Genomic DNA, 14,811 nt, shown 5'->3' on the forward strand with positions numbered 1-14,811 from the left:
AAGGGGACATATGGGATGAAGCAGTCGCAACCTGCAAGATGAAACACCTTAGAGCAGGTCTAACAGGCCCCTTATTTCTATGCCCCGTATCCCAAAAGTGCGTCTTGCTGAACCATTTCGTCTAGCAGACCCCGTATTTCGCCCTGTATTTTTAAAAATTAAAACCCCGGGAAAATTAAACCATAGTTCATTCATTGATCATACACTGGATCATACATATACATAGCGATCTACTGCGATCCTAGCTACTCGAGGATGATGAATGGCACGAAAGGCCCCCTGGCGGCAGCCTCCTCCTCCGCCCTGGCGGCAGCCTCCTTCGCCTGGAATTCCGCCACGGCGGCGATGGCCGCCGCCTCCTCCTCTGCCTCCGCCCGAGCTTTCTCGGCGGCATCCGCCTCGGATTCGGCCACCGCACGCCGGAAGGCCGCGTCCTCCTCCGCCGCCTCCTCTTCCTCCTCGCCGCCTCCGCTTCCACCGCCACTGGTGCTGCCGATGGTCGCCCTCCATGCCGCCTTCGCCGCGCGGTCGCGCTGCCACTCGGCGAGCCACTTCTCGAAGGCTTCGCCGCTCATCGGCTTGAGCGGAGGGGTCTTGCCGGTACCACCGCCCACCCGCGGCGTACTCCCGGAGCGGATCCGGCACGTACAGCGCGCCGGCGTACCGGCACGCCGCACGGCGGCTCCCCGCGGCGGAGCGCTTGCACTTGAGCCGCCAGGCTTCCTCCACGGTGTCCGGCGAGCGGGATCGCTTCGATCCGCTCGCCGGAGAGGCGCTACTACGGCGGCGCGAGTCCATGCTGGTGGTGGCGGGTGGAATGCGGCGCGGGGGAGCGACTAATTGCTCGTCGGAGCAAGAGGAGGAGGCGGCGGCGCACGGCGGAGCTAGGGTTGCGAGTGAGGGGTTAACCCCTCACTCGCACCTGCGCCCGGTATAAGTAGGGGGCGGAGGGGCCGATTTCCTGGGCCCCGTATTCCGCCGAAACGGGGCAGCCCGAATACGGGGCCTGCTAGACGGCCCAAACCGCGCCTGCCCCGTATCTCGCCGGAATTTTACGGGGTGGGCGGGTTATAAGGGGCCTGTTAGACATGCTCTTAGTACTGCTAGGTACAAGTAATGTCACCTTTCTCTAGCACATCTCTTTTTTTGGTCAGAAAGTTGCACAGTAACAAAAGAATATTGGTTCATCGATAGTAAGTGGTAAACTTTTCCCCTCATTTTCTGGTCAAGTGAAGTTCTAAGGTCTGGCCAATTTCCATTCACTCACTATTAGCTACACATCAATAATAAACTAGAGGCCGCATATCCTAAAATTCAAGAAAGCTCTATGTCAGTAATAGCAACATGTTTCAAGTGCAATATTGTTATTTAAACATGGACTGATAATATAGAGTCAGTCGTTGAATTCAATCTTATCCTGATTTGTCTCTCCATACCGTGCAAGGACAAGGTTTGTGATTTGTCCAATTTTCTGGTTGTACTTGTTTACAAGCAAATTTTGAAGTATTGACCGCAACAAAGAAGAGTCATGATTACCTCATCTAGCATCTCCGGTGTTGGCGTTAAATTACTCTTCTCCCAAAGTGTCTAATTTAGAAAGTAGTGATTATTCCACATGAAATGCACATGGATTGGAAAAATACTGGAACATAAAAATACATCTAGATTAACAATAACATTTGACGGTGAAGATCTTGACTTCGACGTATTTTTTAACTTTCACGCTCCATAATTATTTGCTTTAGCGAAGTTCTTGATTTTCACGTAGAACTGCTCGGTAGGAGCTAGAATTGGATGGCTTCATATTGTTTGATCTAGCAGCTGACTTAGCACTAGTTTTACTCAAAGCACCAACTCCCATTGGGAGTCTCCCATGAAGCAAGCCACCATTGATGTCATAGAGAATAGCTGGATCAAAAGGTCGTTGATCCCAATCATCGGGATGTTCAGCACTAGCAGATGTTGCATAATCATTCTGTGACCAAGAAAAAGAATGATAATTGATACTACAATGTGAATATGAATAAGAAGTATATATTTTGAACACCGCACCTACAAGACGTTTGTGGACTTTTTGGCTGCTTATTGGACCACTATCTCCAGTGGCTAGATCAATGTTTTTCATGCCTGACTTCATCACTTGGTATGTCTTGAGGTCAGAAGCTTTCTCGGGCCCATATTTGTGTTTCTACATCACAAATTTCAATAGATGTTGGCCAGACAAGACAGAAAATATCAATTTAAAACACATGCAAGTTCTCAATTCATACCAGTAGTTGTTTCGTTTCAGTGAATTTACATGAGCCACCATGATTTTGTGCAACATCAGTTGGGCTCAAGCGTGCACGCCGAGCTTTCTCTCGTTTGGCTTTATAGTCATCACAACACCACCAAGTACATAAATGTGGCCATGCTTCCTCGCTGCACAACCAAACCTTACCTTCCATGTATTGCTCATGATGGAGCATTTTTGGACGTGCCAACACGTCATCAATGATCTCTCCTTGTTTCCTTCAGTACTCTTTGACAGCATCTATACGGGCAGAATACATCATATCCGGAATACGCTTCACTGCATAATCTTCAAGCACAATGTTGGCTCGGACTTGGTCATTTTCATTGACCTCAAAAAGATGCTGCAAATAAATAAAAGAAAATAAGATTAAAGACTAGCAAGCTAAGTGAGTTTCAACATATAGGCTTCTTATTCATATTCATAAAATAAATACATCTCATCTGTCTGTAATGTTCTAAGTGCTAAGATAAACAATAAATGAAGTGCATATTTGATGAAGTGAGTAAAGTGATTTATTTTCTTATGCGAAAAATTCTTTGAAGTGCAGATTCTAAACAATAAAATAAATACATCTCATCTGTTTGTCATGTCCTTTTGTGACGTATGCACAATCTGCATAGACTAGCATGAATCGTCATAAGCGAAAATTAAATGAGAAGTATCGTCTAGTAGAGAGCAGCATGTTTTCCATATTGTTTCATACATATTTCATAATTTGGGCACACCAAGGTCGGCTTTGGTCGACCAGTTTTAGTCTTGAAAAGGAGAGAAATATGGATAGTTGGTCTTTACTCACATTTATGTTAATTCTTCAGATACACACATACGCAAACAGTCAAAAACACACACGGAAGAACTGTATCAAGGACTAAACCAAGGATTTGGGTATATGAAAAAACTGTACCTATGGCTGGTAGAGCCAAGGGGGACGACGCTGGCGTGGACAAGCAGGAGATGGAAGCTGAATGGCGAGGAGCTGAGTGCAGGTACAAAAAAACGTTTCGCACGCCCCCGCGTCGTCCTCGCTCGGGCGACACGGGAGGCGATTAGGGTTCCCTCACCAGCGCCGCCTCCTCCCTGCGCCCCTTCCTCGCCGCCGCCGCCGGCGGCCGCCGGCCGGCCTGCGGTGGCGGCGGGCCTCCTTCGCCTCCTTCAGCCTCCAGCCTGCTTCCCCTCTCCTCACCTCTCCTCCCAACTGCAGCGAATCGACCTTCAATCTGTGCTTCATGGTGGTGCTGGAGGTCGGGATTCGTCCTGGTGGTGCCATCTCCGACGCCGGGGCCCGCGAGTTGGGCCTTCCTCTCGTTGGCTTGGGCCTGGTAGGTGGCAAGCCGCCGGTTCTGACATGGGTCAGTCCGCGGCCAGATCTGACCAGGGGGTCGATCTGCGGCCATGATTCTTGACCTCCGAGCTAGTTTGTTGGGCGTGGACTCTCTTGTTCACGCAGATCTGTGCGGAGCTCAACTCGCTAAAGTTTGGAGGGTGGTGTTGGGGGCGGCAGGTGCCGGTGGTTCGTTCGTGCGGCAGTGGGGTCGGCCGACTGCGCTCGTGCGGTTCGTTCTCCAGAGGGAGACGGGCTAGGCTGGCTCTTTGGAATTCCGAGCGGCGGCTCCTTATGGTGGGCACGGCGGCGCCTGGCGGCGGGTGCCTTTGTGCGGGTGTTGGTCGGCAGTCTCGGCTGTGTGGGCAGCGGGATGGTCCGCGTGGGAGGCTCTCGTGGTGCAGGAGCTTCTCTTGCTCCTTCCCAGATCTTGGCGTATTCCGTGGGACGGTGGTCGCTATTCGGGCGAAAGCCCTGCCCGACGATGTCGGTGCCAGTGACGTCGACGCTCTTGAGCGCCGAGGCCCTCCTTGGAGGCGTCATTGAGGATGGTGCTCCTCCACCATTGGCTCCGGGTGAAAATCCTCAGTCTGGTTCGCCGGACGGGGCAGCAACGACGCCTTGGCGCCGTTTCCTTCTTGAAGGTGCTGCCTTTGGAGCCACTGGTCCATGTCAACTGGTGGTTGCGGTGTGGTTCTTTGGATTCGACTGAGTCGCTTTCGGAATGGCGGTCTCCCCCATGGAGAGAAGGCTCGGAATCTCTTCTTTCTCGGTTGCCTGGCTATCGGCTACAACTCGAGCTCTAGGGTGAGCGTTCCATCTTCTGACGGTACGGTGCCCTCGAACCTGGGCGAGGGGGCAGGGGCCCTCTTCGGCGATGGACGGGTTTTCCCCGTGATGCAATGTGTCCGTGTTTGGAGCAGATGAAGGCATTCTCTTTCGTTGGTGTGGCGTCCTCCTCCTCCGCTTCGCTTCCTCTACCTTGGTCAGCGTTTGTTTCGACATCTGAAGAGCTAGGCGTTTGCAGGCTGTGTTTCTTGTTTCTTTTTATGGTGCCCTGTAATGGTTCTGGTTTTTTGTTGTTGTTCTCCTCAACACCATGTAATTCTAGCCGTGTGTGGCTTTATTAATTTAAAGCTGGGCGTAATGCCTTCTGTTTAAAAGGAGCTGAGTGCAACGGCGGCGGCGTGGACTGGGTTCGACCTCCACCGCCCCTGCAGCTGATGAGGATGTTCTGCTGTATGCCAGCCTCCACCGTCCCCGCAGCTTGTCGAGGTCGGGGCCGGCGCCTCGATCTCTCTTGCCGTCCGCTTCCGCTTCACCGGGGTCGTGGTTCAGCTTGACGAGTTGAGGGCGGCAGTGTTGCTCGGAGGAGACGAGATCCGACAGTGCTGCTACTCGGAGGCGATGAGATCCGGCGGTGGTGTTGAAGTAGATGAGGGGAGCTGCCGGGCAGACGAGGTCGGCGGCAGCAGCGCTGCTGGGCAGACGAGGGCGGCGGCGGCGGCTTGACCTAGAACTAGAAGAGACGAGGCGAAGGTCTTTTTAATTTTAGGTACGGCACTAGATTCTATTGATGGAGGGGTCTGATTTGGGAGGATATAGTTAGCTGACGTGCAGCTGACTCAAATATTGCCGCCCACGAATGTTTGGTCTCGAAAATGTTGGCGCCCTCAATTTTGAAACGGGCCGCCTTCAAGAAAAAATGGAAAATTTGAGAGACATATGCACGAAATTATTAACTTGATGGGTTTCTCCTATAGGGATTTCCAGTCTTTTGGGGGTACGTTTAACGGATTCAAAATTGTAGATTACAATGCATAATTTGACCTTTGAAATGAAACTAAAACATATAGTTATTCAGTCCTATCATAAATAAACATTTTGGGATTTATTTAGCATTCTTAGAGGAATAATTATGGTAGTTGTTTCACAAGATGCATTATTAATTGCTTTCATAAAATAGAAGATAAACCTTACTACTTACCAAGTGGAATTTAAAAACTATATCTATGAACAAACATGTTGCATACTTGTTATTGTAAAATTTGAGATGAAAAGGGACATGTGAACTATCAATCACCTTGAATCGTTATAGGGAGTAGAGAAGTAGTTAGTGAACACTCATATGATAGAAGACTCTTGGTAGCAAAGAAATATGGCATCTTGAAATTTTTAATAATAATTTTATATGAACGTTATTACCATCATTTTCGGAAAGGTCTGGAAGGGCCTAGGGCTACATTAAATTCTCAAGCGACGGTGTTACAATTTGAGTACAAGACCTTAAAGTACATAACTTACAAAACAATCTTACATATTAGCACAAAGGACCCTAGAAAATAAAGAGGAAAAGCAATAGCATCCTTCGTCTTCTCCACCGGAATATCTGAGACTCCATCGATGACCAACCTCTCCATCATTGGGAATAAATCCACTTGGGAGAGGGGGAGAGATCGTTGCACATCGTCAGGAACCCCTTGGATAGCCTCCATCTCGAAGGTTGGATTCATGCCTCCATCAGGAGTTCCTGCCTAATTAGCCTGAGATGATCATGGCAAAAAAGAAACGGAGCTGCCATGTGATGAACCTCTTGTACCTTAGATCTTCCCCACCATCTTGGATATCTTCGCACTGACCGGTTAGAATATGTAGCGCCCCATGGAATCTCCACACCAAAAGATAGCATCGCTTACTGATAGAGCCCGTGCTGAAGATCTCCTCCTCTGTCTTCCTCCTTGAAAGCCCGTCGGAGAAGCTCGACAACGATCGTCTAGCGCCATGCCTGGCGACTAGAACGGAAGAGCTCAAAGTCACAACCTTATTATTGGAGATGAATGACCGTAGCATGCTCACCTGCTGCAACTCTTTCCACAAGAGCACAACAGCCACGAGGGTTAAGCTTAGGACGCACCAGATCCAGCTAGAGAGATCTGATAACCTACCCCCAAACACCATAGAGGCACAACCACGGAAGCTAAGCCTAATATCTACACTACTAGTACTGGCACATCACCTCAACCATCTTCGAATGGCATCACATCGCCGCCGAGGAGGGCCTCGGTTTGGTACGGGATGAAGATGTGGACTCTCAAACTACTCTAGCTATGAGAGACAAGAGGAGAAAAGAATGCGCGAGAGTGCCTTGCCAGCCGAGATGTTATTACCATGAAATATGTTGTCTCTTAATCAATTTGAGAACTTATGGAGTATATTAGCGCATTGTAGAATTTTTAAAACTATTACTCCCTTTGACCCATGTTACTTGTCGCAGTTTTTTAATATAGCTTTGTGCTAACCTCCGACGAGTAATATTGATCAGGGGGACTAAGTAACTACATAAAAAATTGATGCATAGAAATTTTGAATTTTTTCTTTAGAAACAAGTGCTTTGGTTTTTTGCTCCAAAGAGCTTTTGCACCGGATTTGGCACGAACTGGTGCTAAAGGGGTCATTTGAAGGAGATATGCCCTAGAGGCAATAATAAAGTGGTTATTATTTATATCTTTATGTTTATGATAAATGTTTATATATCATGCTATAATTGTATTAACCGAAACATTAGTACATGTGTGATATGTAGACAACAAGAAGTCCCTAGTATGCCTCTTAAACTAGCTTGTTGATTAATTGATGATTAGTTTCATAATCATGAACATTGGATGTTATTAATAACAAGGTTATATCATTATATGAATGATGTAATGGACACACCCAATTAAGCGTAGCATAAGATCTCGTCATTAAGTTATTTGCTATAAGCTTTCGATACATAGTTACCTAGTCCTTATGACCATGAGATCATGTAAATCACTTATACCGGAAAGGTACTTTGATTACATCAAACGCCACTGCGTAAATGGGTGGTTATAAAGGTGGGATTAAGTATCCGGAAAGTATGAGTTGAGGCATATGGATCAACGATGGGATTTGTCCATCCCGATGACGGATAGATATACTCGGGCCCTCTCGGTGGAATGTCGTCTAATGTCTTGCAAGCATATGAATGAGTTCATAAGGGACCACATACCACGGTACGAGTAAAGAGTACTTGTCGGAGACGAGGTTGAACAAGGTATAGAGTGATACCGAAGATCAAACCTCGGACAAGTAAAATATCGCGTGACAAAGGGAATTGGTATCGTATGTGAATGGTTCATTCGATCACTAAAGTCATCGTTGAATATGTGGGAGCCATTATGGATCTCCGGATCCCGCTATTGGTTATTGGTCGGAGTGAGTACTCAACCATGTCCGCATAGTTCACGAACCGTAGGGTGACACACTTAAAGTTGGATGTTGAAATGGTAGAACTTGAATATGGAATGGAGTTCGAATATTTGTTCGGAGTCCCGGATGAGATCCCGGACATCACGAGGAGTTCCGGAATGGTCCGGAGAATAAGATTAATATATAGGATGTAATTTTATGTGAATTAAAATGACGCGGAAGGTTCTATGGAAGGTTCTAGAAGGTTCTAGAAAAGTCCGGAAGAAACCACTAAGGAAGGTGGAGTCCACATGGGACTCCACCTCCATGGCCGGCCAACCCTAGTGGGGGTGGAGTCCCAAGTGGACTCCCCTTAGGGGGCCGGCCACCCCCCATATGGGAGGTGGAACTCCCACCTCTAGTGGGAGTCCTAGCTTGGGTAGGTTTGCCCACCATATGGAAGGTTTTTGGTTCGGGTCTTATTCGAAGACTTGGAGACCAACACTTGGGGTTCCACCTATATAATGAGGGGCAAGGGGAGGGGGCCGGCCACCCCAAGCACCACAAGGTGGCCGCACCACTAGATGGCCGGCGCCCCCCTCTCCCCAAACCCTAGCCGCCCCACTACTCCTTCTTCCCCGCACGCTTAGCGAAGCTCCGCCGGGATTCTCCACCGCCACCGACACCACGCCGTCGTGCGGTCGGATTCAAGAGGAGCTACTACTTCCGCTGCCCGCTGGAACGGGGAGGTGGACGTCGTCTTCATCAACAACCGAACGTGTGACCGAGTACGGAGGTGCTGCCCGTTCGTGGCGCCGGAAGAGATCGTGATCAAGATCTTCTACGCGCTTTTGCAAGCGGCAAGTGAACGTCTACCGCAGCAACAAGAGCCTCATCTTGTAGTCTTTGGAATCTCTTCAAGGGTGAGACTCGATACCCCCTCGTTGCTACCGTCTTCTAGATTGCATCTTGGCTTGGATTGCGTGTTCGCGGTAGGAAAATTCTTGTTTTCTATGCAACGTTATCCTACAGTGGTATCAGAGCCGTGTCTATGCATAGATGGTTGCACGAGTAGAACATAATGGTTTGTGGGCGTTGATGCTCTTGTTATCTTTAGTTTGAGTACTTTGCATCTTTGTGGCATAGTGGGATGAAGCGGCTCGGACTAACTTTACATGACCGCGTTCATGAGACTTGTTCCTCGTTCGACATGCAACTAGTATTGCATAAGAGGCTTTGCGGGTTGATACGTCTCCGACGTATCGATAATTTCTTATGTTCCATGCCACATTATTGATGATATCTACATGTTTTATGCACACTTTATGTCATATTCGTGCATTTTCTGGAACTAACCTATTAACAAGATGCCGAAGTGCCAATTGTTGTTTTCTGCTGTTTTTGGTTTCAGAAATCCTAGTAAGGAAATATTCTCGGAATTGGACGAAATCAACGCCCGGGGTCCTATTTTGCCACAGAGCTTCCGGAAGACCGAAGAGGAGACGAAGTGGGGCCACGAGGTGGCCGGACTACGTGGCGGCGCGGCCCAAGCCCCGGCCGCGCCGACCCGTAATGTGGCCCCTCGTGACGCCCCTTGACCTGCCCTTCCGCCTACAAATAGCCTTCGTCGCGAAACCCCCAGTACCGAGAGCCACGATACGGAAAACCTTCCAGAGACGCCGCCGCCGCCAATCCCATCTCTGGGGATTCAGGAGATCGCCTCCGGCAGGTCGCCTCCGGAGTGATGTGTGAGTAGTCTACCCCTGGACTATGGGTCCATAGCAGTAGCTAGATGGCTGTCTTCTCCCCATTGTGATTAATTGTCGGGTCTTGTGAGCTGCCGAACATGATCAAGATCATCTATCTGTAATTCTATATGTTGCGTTTGTTGGGATCCGATGAATAGAGAATACTATGTTATGTTGATTATCAATTCATGTCTATGTGTTGTTTATGATCTTGCATGCTCTCCGTTATTAGTAGATGCTCTGGCCAAGTTGATGCTAGTAACTCCAAGAGGGAGTATTTATGCTCGATAGTGGGTTGATACGTCTCCGACGTATCGATAATTTCTTATGTTCCATGCCACATTATTGATGTTATCTACATGTTTTATGCACACTTTATGTCATATTCGTGCATTTTCTGGAACTAACCTATTAACAAGATGCCGAAGTGCCGATTGCTGTTTTCTCGCTGTTTTTGGTTTCAGAAATCCTAGTAAGGAAATATTCTCGGAATTGGACGAAATCAACGCCCAGGGGCCTATTTTTCCACGAAGCTTCCAGAAGTCCGAAGACGAAACGAAGTGGGGCCACAGGGTGCCCAAACCCTAGGCCAGCGCGCCCCCCCCCCCTGGCCGCGCCGGCCTATGGTGTGGGGCCCCTGTGCCCCCTCCTGAATTGCCCTTCCGCCTACTTAAAGCCTCCGTGACGAAACCCCCGCATCCGAGAGCCACGATACGGAAAACCTTCCGGAGAAGCCGCCAACGCCGATCCCATCTCGGGGATCCGAGAGATCGCCTCCGGCACCCTGCCGGAGAGGGGAATCATCTCCCGGAGGACTCTACGCCGCCATGGTCGCCTCCGGTGTGATGTGTGAGTAGTCTACCCCTGGACTATGGGTCCATAGCAGTAGCTAGATGGTTGTCTTCTCCCCATTGTGCTATCATTGTCGGATCTTGTGAGCTGCCTATCATGATCAAGATCATCTATATGTAATTCTATATGTTGCGTTTGTTGGGATCCGATGAATAGAGAATACTTGTTATGTTGATTATCAAAGTTATATCTATGTGTTGTTTATGATCTTGCATGCTTTCTCGTTACTAGTAGATGCTCCGGCCAAGTAGATGCTTGTAACTCCAAGAGGGAGTATTTATGCTCGATAGTGGGTTCATGCCTACATTGACACCGGGACGAGTGACGTAAAGTTCTAAGGTTGTGTTGTGCTGTTGCCACTAGGGATAAAACATTGATGCTATGTCTAAGGATGTAGTTGTTGATTACATTACGCACCATACTTAATGCAATTGTCTCGTTGCTTTGCAACTTAATACCGGAAGGGGTTCGGATGATAACCTCGAAGGTGGACTTTTTAGGCATAGATGCAGTTGGATGACGGTCTATGTACTTTGTCGTAATGCCCAATTAAATCTCACTATACTCATCATGATATGTATGTGCATGGTCATGCTCTCTTTATTTGTCAATTGCCCAACTGTAATTTGTTCACCCAACATGCTGTTTGTCTTATGGGAGAGACACCTCTAGTGAACTGTGGACCCCGGTCCAATTCTCTTTACTCGAAATACAATCTACCGCAATACTTGTTCTACTGTTTTCTCGCAAACAATCATCTTCCACACAATACGGTTAATCCTTTGTTACAGACAAGCCGGTGAGATTGACAACCTCACTCGTTTCGTTGGGGCAAAGTACTTTGGTTGTGTTGTGCAGGTTCCACGTTGGCGCCGGAATCCCCGGTGTTGCGCCGCACTACATCCCGCCGCCATCAACCTTCAACGTGCTTCTTGACTCCCTACTGGTTCGATAAACCTTGGTTTCTTACCGAGGGAAACTTGCTGCTGTACGCATCACACCTTCCACTTGGGGTTCCCAACGAGCGTGTGCTTTACGCGTCATCAAGCTAAATTTCCGGCGCCGTTGCCTGGGAGATCAAGACACGCTCGCAAGGGGAGTCTCCACTTCTCAATCTCTTTACTTTGTTTTTTGTCTTGCTTAGTTTTATTTACTACTTTGTTTGCTGCACTAAATCAAAATACAAAAAAATTAGTTGCTAGTTTTACTTTATTTGCTATCTTGTTTTCTATATCAAAAACACAAAAAAATTAGTTTACTTGCATTTACTTTATCTAGTTTGCTTTATTTTCTGTTGCTAAAATGGCCAACCCTGAAAATACTAAGTTGTGTAACTTCACAACCACAAATAATAATGATTTCTTATGCACACCTATTGCTCCACCTGCTACTATAGCAGAATTCTTTGAAATTAAACCTGCTTTACTGAATCTTGTTATGCGAGAGCAATTTTCTGGTGTTAGTTCTGATGATGCTGCTGCCCATCTCAATAATTTTGTTGAATTATGTGAAATGCAAAAGTATAAAGATGTAGATGGTGACATTATTAAACTAAAATTGTTCCCTTTCTCATTAAGAGGAAGAGCTAAAGATTGGTTGCTATCTCTGCCTAAGAATAGTATTGATTCATGGACTAAATGCAAGGATGCTTTTATTGGTAGATATTATCCCCTCGCTAAAATTATATCTTTGAGGAGTAGCATAATGAATTTTAAACAATTAGATACTGAACATGTTGCTCAAGCTTGGGAAAGAATGAAATCTTTGGTTAAAAATTGCCCAACCCATGGATCGACTACTTGGATGATCATCCAAACCTTCTATGCAGGACTAAATTTTTCTTCGCGGAATTTATTGGATTCAGCTGCCGGAGGTACCTTTATGTCCATCACTCTTGGTGAAGCAACAAAGCTTCTTGATAATATGATGATCAACTACTCTGAATGGCACACGGAAAGAGCTCCACAAGGTAAGAAGGTAAATTCTGTCGAAGAAACCTCTTCCTTGAGTGATAAGATTGATGCTATTATGTCTATGCTTGTGAATGATAGGACTAAAATTGATCCTAATAATGTTCCATTAGCTTCATTGGTTGCACAAGAAGAACATGTTGATGTGAACTTCATTAAAAATAATAATTTCAACAACAATGCTTACCGAACAATTCTAGTAACAACTATAGGCCATATCCTTATAATAATGGCAACGGCTATGGTAATTCTTATGGGAATTCTTACAACAATAATAGGAGTTCACCCCTGGACTTGAAGCCATGCTTAAAGAATTTATTAGTACACAAACTGCTTTTAACAAATCTGTTGAAGAAAAGCTTGGAAAAATTGATATACTTGCTTCTAAAGTCGATAGTCTTGTCTGTCGATGTTGATCTTTTGAAATCAAAAGTTTTACCTAATGAGAATCATCATAATAAAATTGTTACTACAGCAAATGCCATTCAAGTTAGAATTAATGAGAATATAAGATTAATGGCTGAACTGCGTGCTAGGTGGGATAGAGAAGAAAATGAAAAACTAGCTAAAGAGAAGAATGTAGCTAAAGTTTGGACTATTACCACCACTTGTAATGCTAATGCTACACATGTTGCTGCACCTCCTACTAATACTAATAAAAGAATTGGTATTAGCAATGTTTCCACTTCTAATGCAAAGCGCGAGAAACTGCTCGAAACTGCTAAAACTCGCTGAAATTGCCTCGTGATAAAGCTCGCTGAAATTTTTTCCAACATTGGGGATGATGATCCCATTGCTTTAGATTATAATGGTTTGAATTTTGATGATTGCAACATCTCTGAAGTTATAAAGTTCTTGCAAAAACTTGCTAAAAGTACTAATGCTAGTGCTATAAATTTGGCTTTCACGCATCATATTACAAATGCTCTCATAAAAGCTAGAGAAGAGAAACTAGAGCGCAAAGCTTCTATTCCTAAAAAGCTAGAGGATGGTTGGGAGCCCATCATTAAGATGAAGGTTAGAGATTTTGATTGTAATGCTTTATGTGATCTTGGTGCAAGTATTTCTGTTATGCCTAAGAAAATTTATAATATGCTTGACTTGCCACCGCTGAAAAATTGTTATTTGGATGTTAATCTTGCTGATCATTCTACAAAGAAGCCTTTGGGTAAAGTTGATAATGTCCGCATTACCGTTAACAATAACCTTGTTCCCGTTGATTTTGTTGTCTTGGATATTGAATGCAATGCATCTTGTCCAATTATATTGGGAAGACCTTTTCTTCGAACTGTTGGTGCTATTATTGATATGAAGGAAGGTAATATAAAATATAAATTTCCTCTCAAGAAAGGTATGGAACACTTTCCTAGAAAGAGAATGAAGGTACCTTTTGATTCTATTATGAGAACAAATTATGATGTTGACACTTCATCTCTTGATAATACTTGATACACACTTTCTGCGCCTAGCTGAAAGGCGTTAAAGAAAAGCGCTTATGGGAGACAACCCATGTTTTTACCTACAGTACTTTGTTTTTATTTTGTGTCTTGGAAGTTGTTTACTACTGTAGCAACCACTCCTTATCTTAGTTTTGTGTTTTGTTGTGCCAAGTAAAGCCGTTGATAGAAAAGTAAGTACTAGATTTGGATTACTGCGCAGTTCCAGATTTCTTTGCTGTCACGAATCTGGGTCCACCTCCCTGTAGGTAACTCAGAAAATTAAGCCAATTTACGTGCATGATCCTCAGATATGTACGCAACTTTCATTCAATTTGAGCATTTTCATTTGAGCAAGTCTCGTGCCATTTTAAAATTCGTCAATACGAACTGTTCTGTTTTGACAGATTCTGCCTTTTATTTCGCATTGCCTCTTTTGCTATGTTGGATGAATTTCTTTGATCCACTAATGTCCAGTAGCATTATGCAATGTCCAGAAGTGTTAAGAATGATTGTGTCACCTCTGAATATGTTAATTTTTATTGTGCACTAACCCTCTAATGAGTTGTTTCGAGTTTGGTGTGGAGGAAGTTTTCAAGGATCAAGAGAGGAGTATGATGCAACATGATCAAGGAGAGTGAAAGCTCTAAGCTTGGGGATGCCCCGGTGGTTCACCCCTGCATATATCAAGAAGACTCAAGCGTCTAAGCTTGGGGATGCCCAAGGCATCCCCTTCTTCATCGACAACATTATCAGGTTCCTCCCCTGAAACTATATTTTTATTCCATCACATCTTATGTGCTTTTTCTTGGAGCGTCGGTTTGTTTTTGTTTTTTGTTTTGTTTGAATAAAATGGATCCTAGCATTCTTTGTGTGGGGGAGAGACACGCTCCGCTGTAGCATATGGACAAATATGTCCTTAGGCTCTACTCATAATATTCATGGCGAAGTTTCTTCTTCGTTAAATTGTTATATGGTT

At 45.7% G+C, this 14,811-nt stretch overlaps 1 long non-coding RNA gene across 1 annotated transcript; it reads right to left on the reverse strand.

The window, feature by feature from the left end:
* Window positions 1-1,764: 1,764 nt before the first annotated feature.
* Window positions 1,765-2,411, reverse strand: LOC124681921. The gene is made up of 3 exons (XR_006996080.1): window positions 2,271-2,411; window positions 2,057-2,188; window positions 1,765-1,975 (listed from the first exon to the last, which is right to left on the reverse strand). It is a non-coding gene; the product is annotated as an uncharacterized LOC124681921 (long non-coding RNA).
* Between the last annotated feature and the right edge of the window lie 12,400 nt (window positions 2,412-14,811).

Source organism: Lolium rigidum, unplaced genomic scaffold, assembly GCF_022539505.1.
Source record: "Lolium rigidum isolate FL_2022 unplaced genomic scaffold, APGP_CSIRO_Lrig_0.1 contig_60347_1, whole genome shotgun sequence".
NCBI lineage: Eukaryota > Viridiplantae > Streptophyta > Magnoliopsida > Poales > Poaceae > Lolium > Lolium rigidum.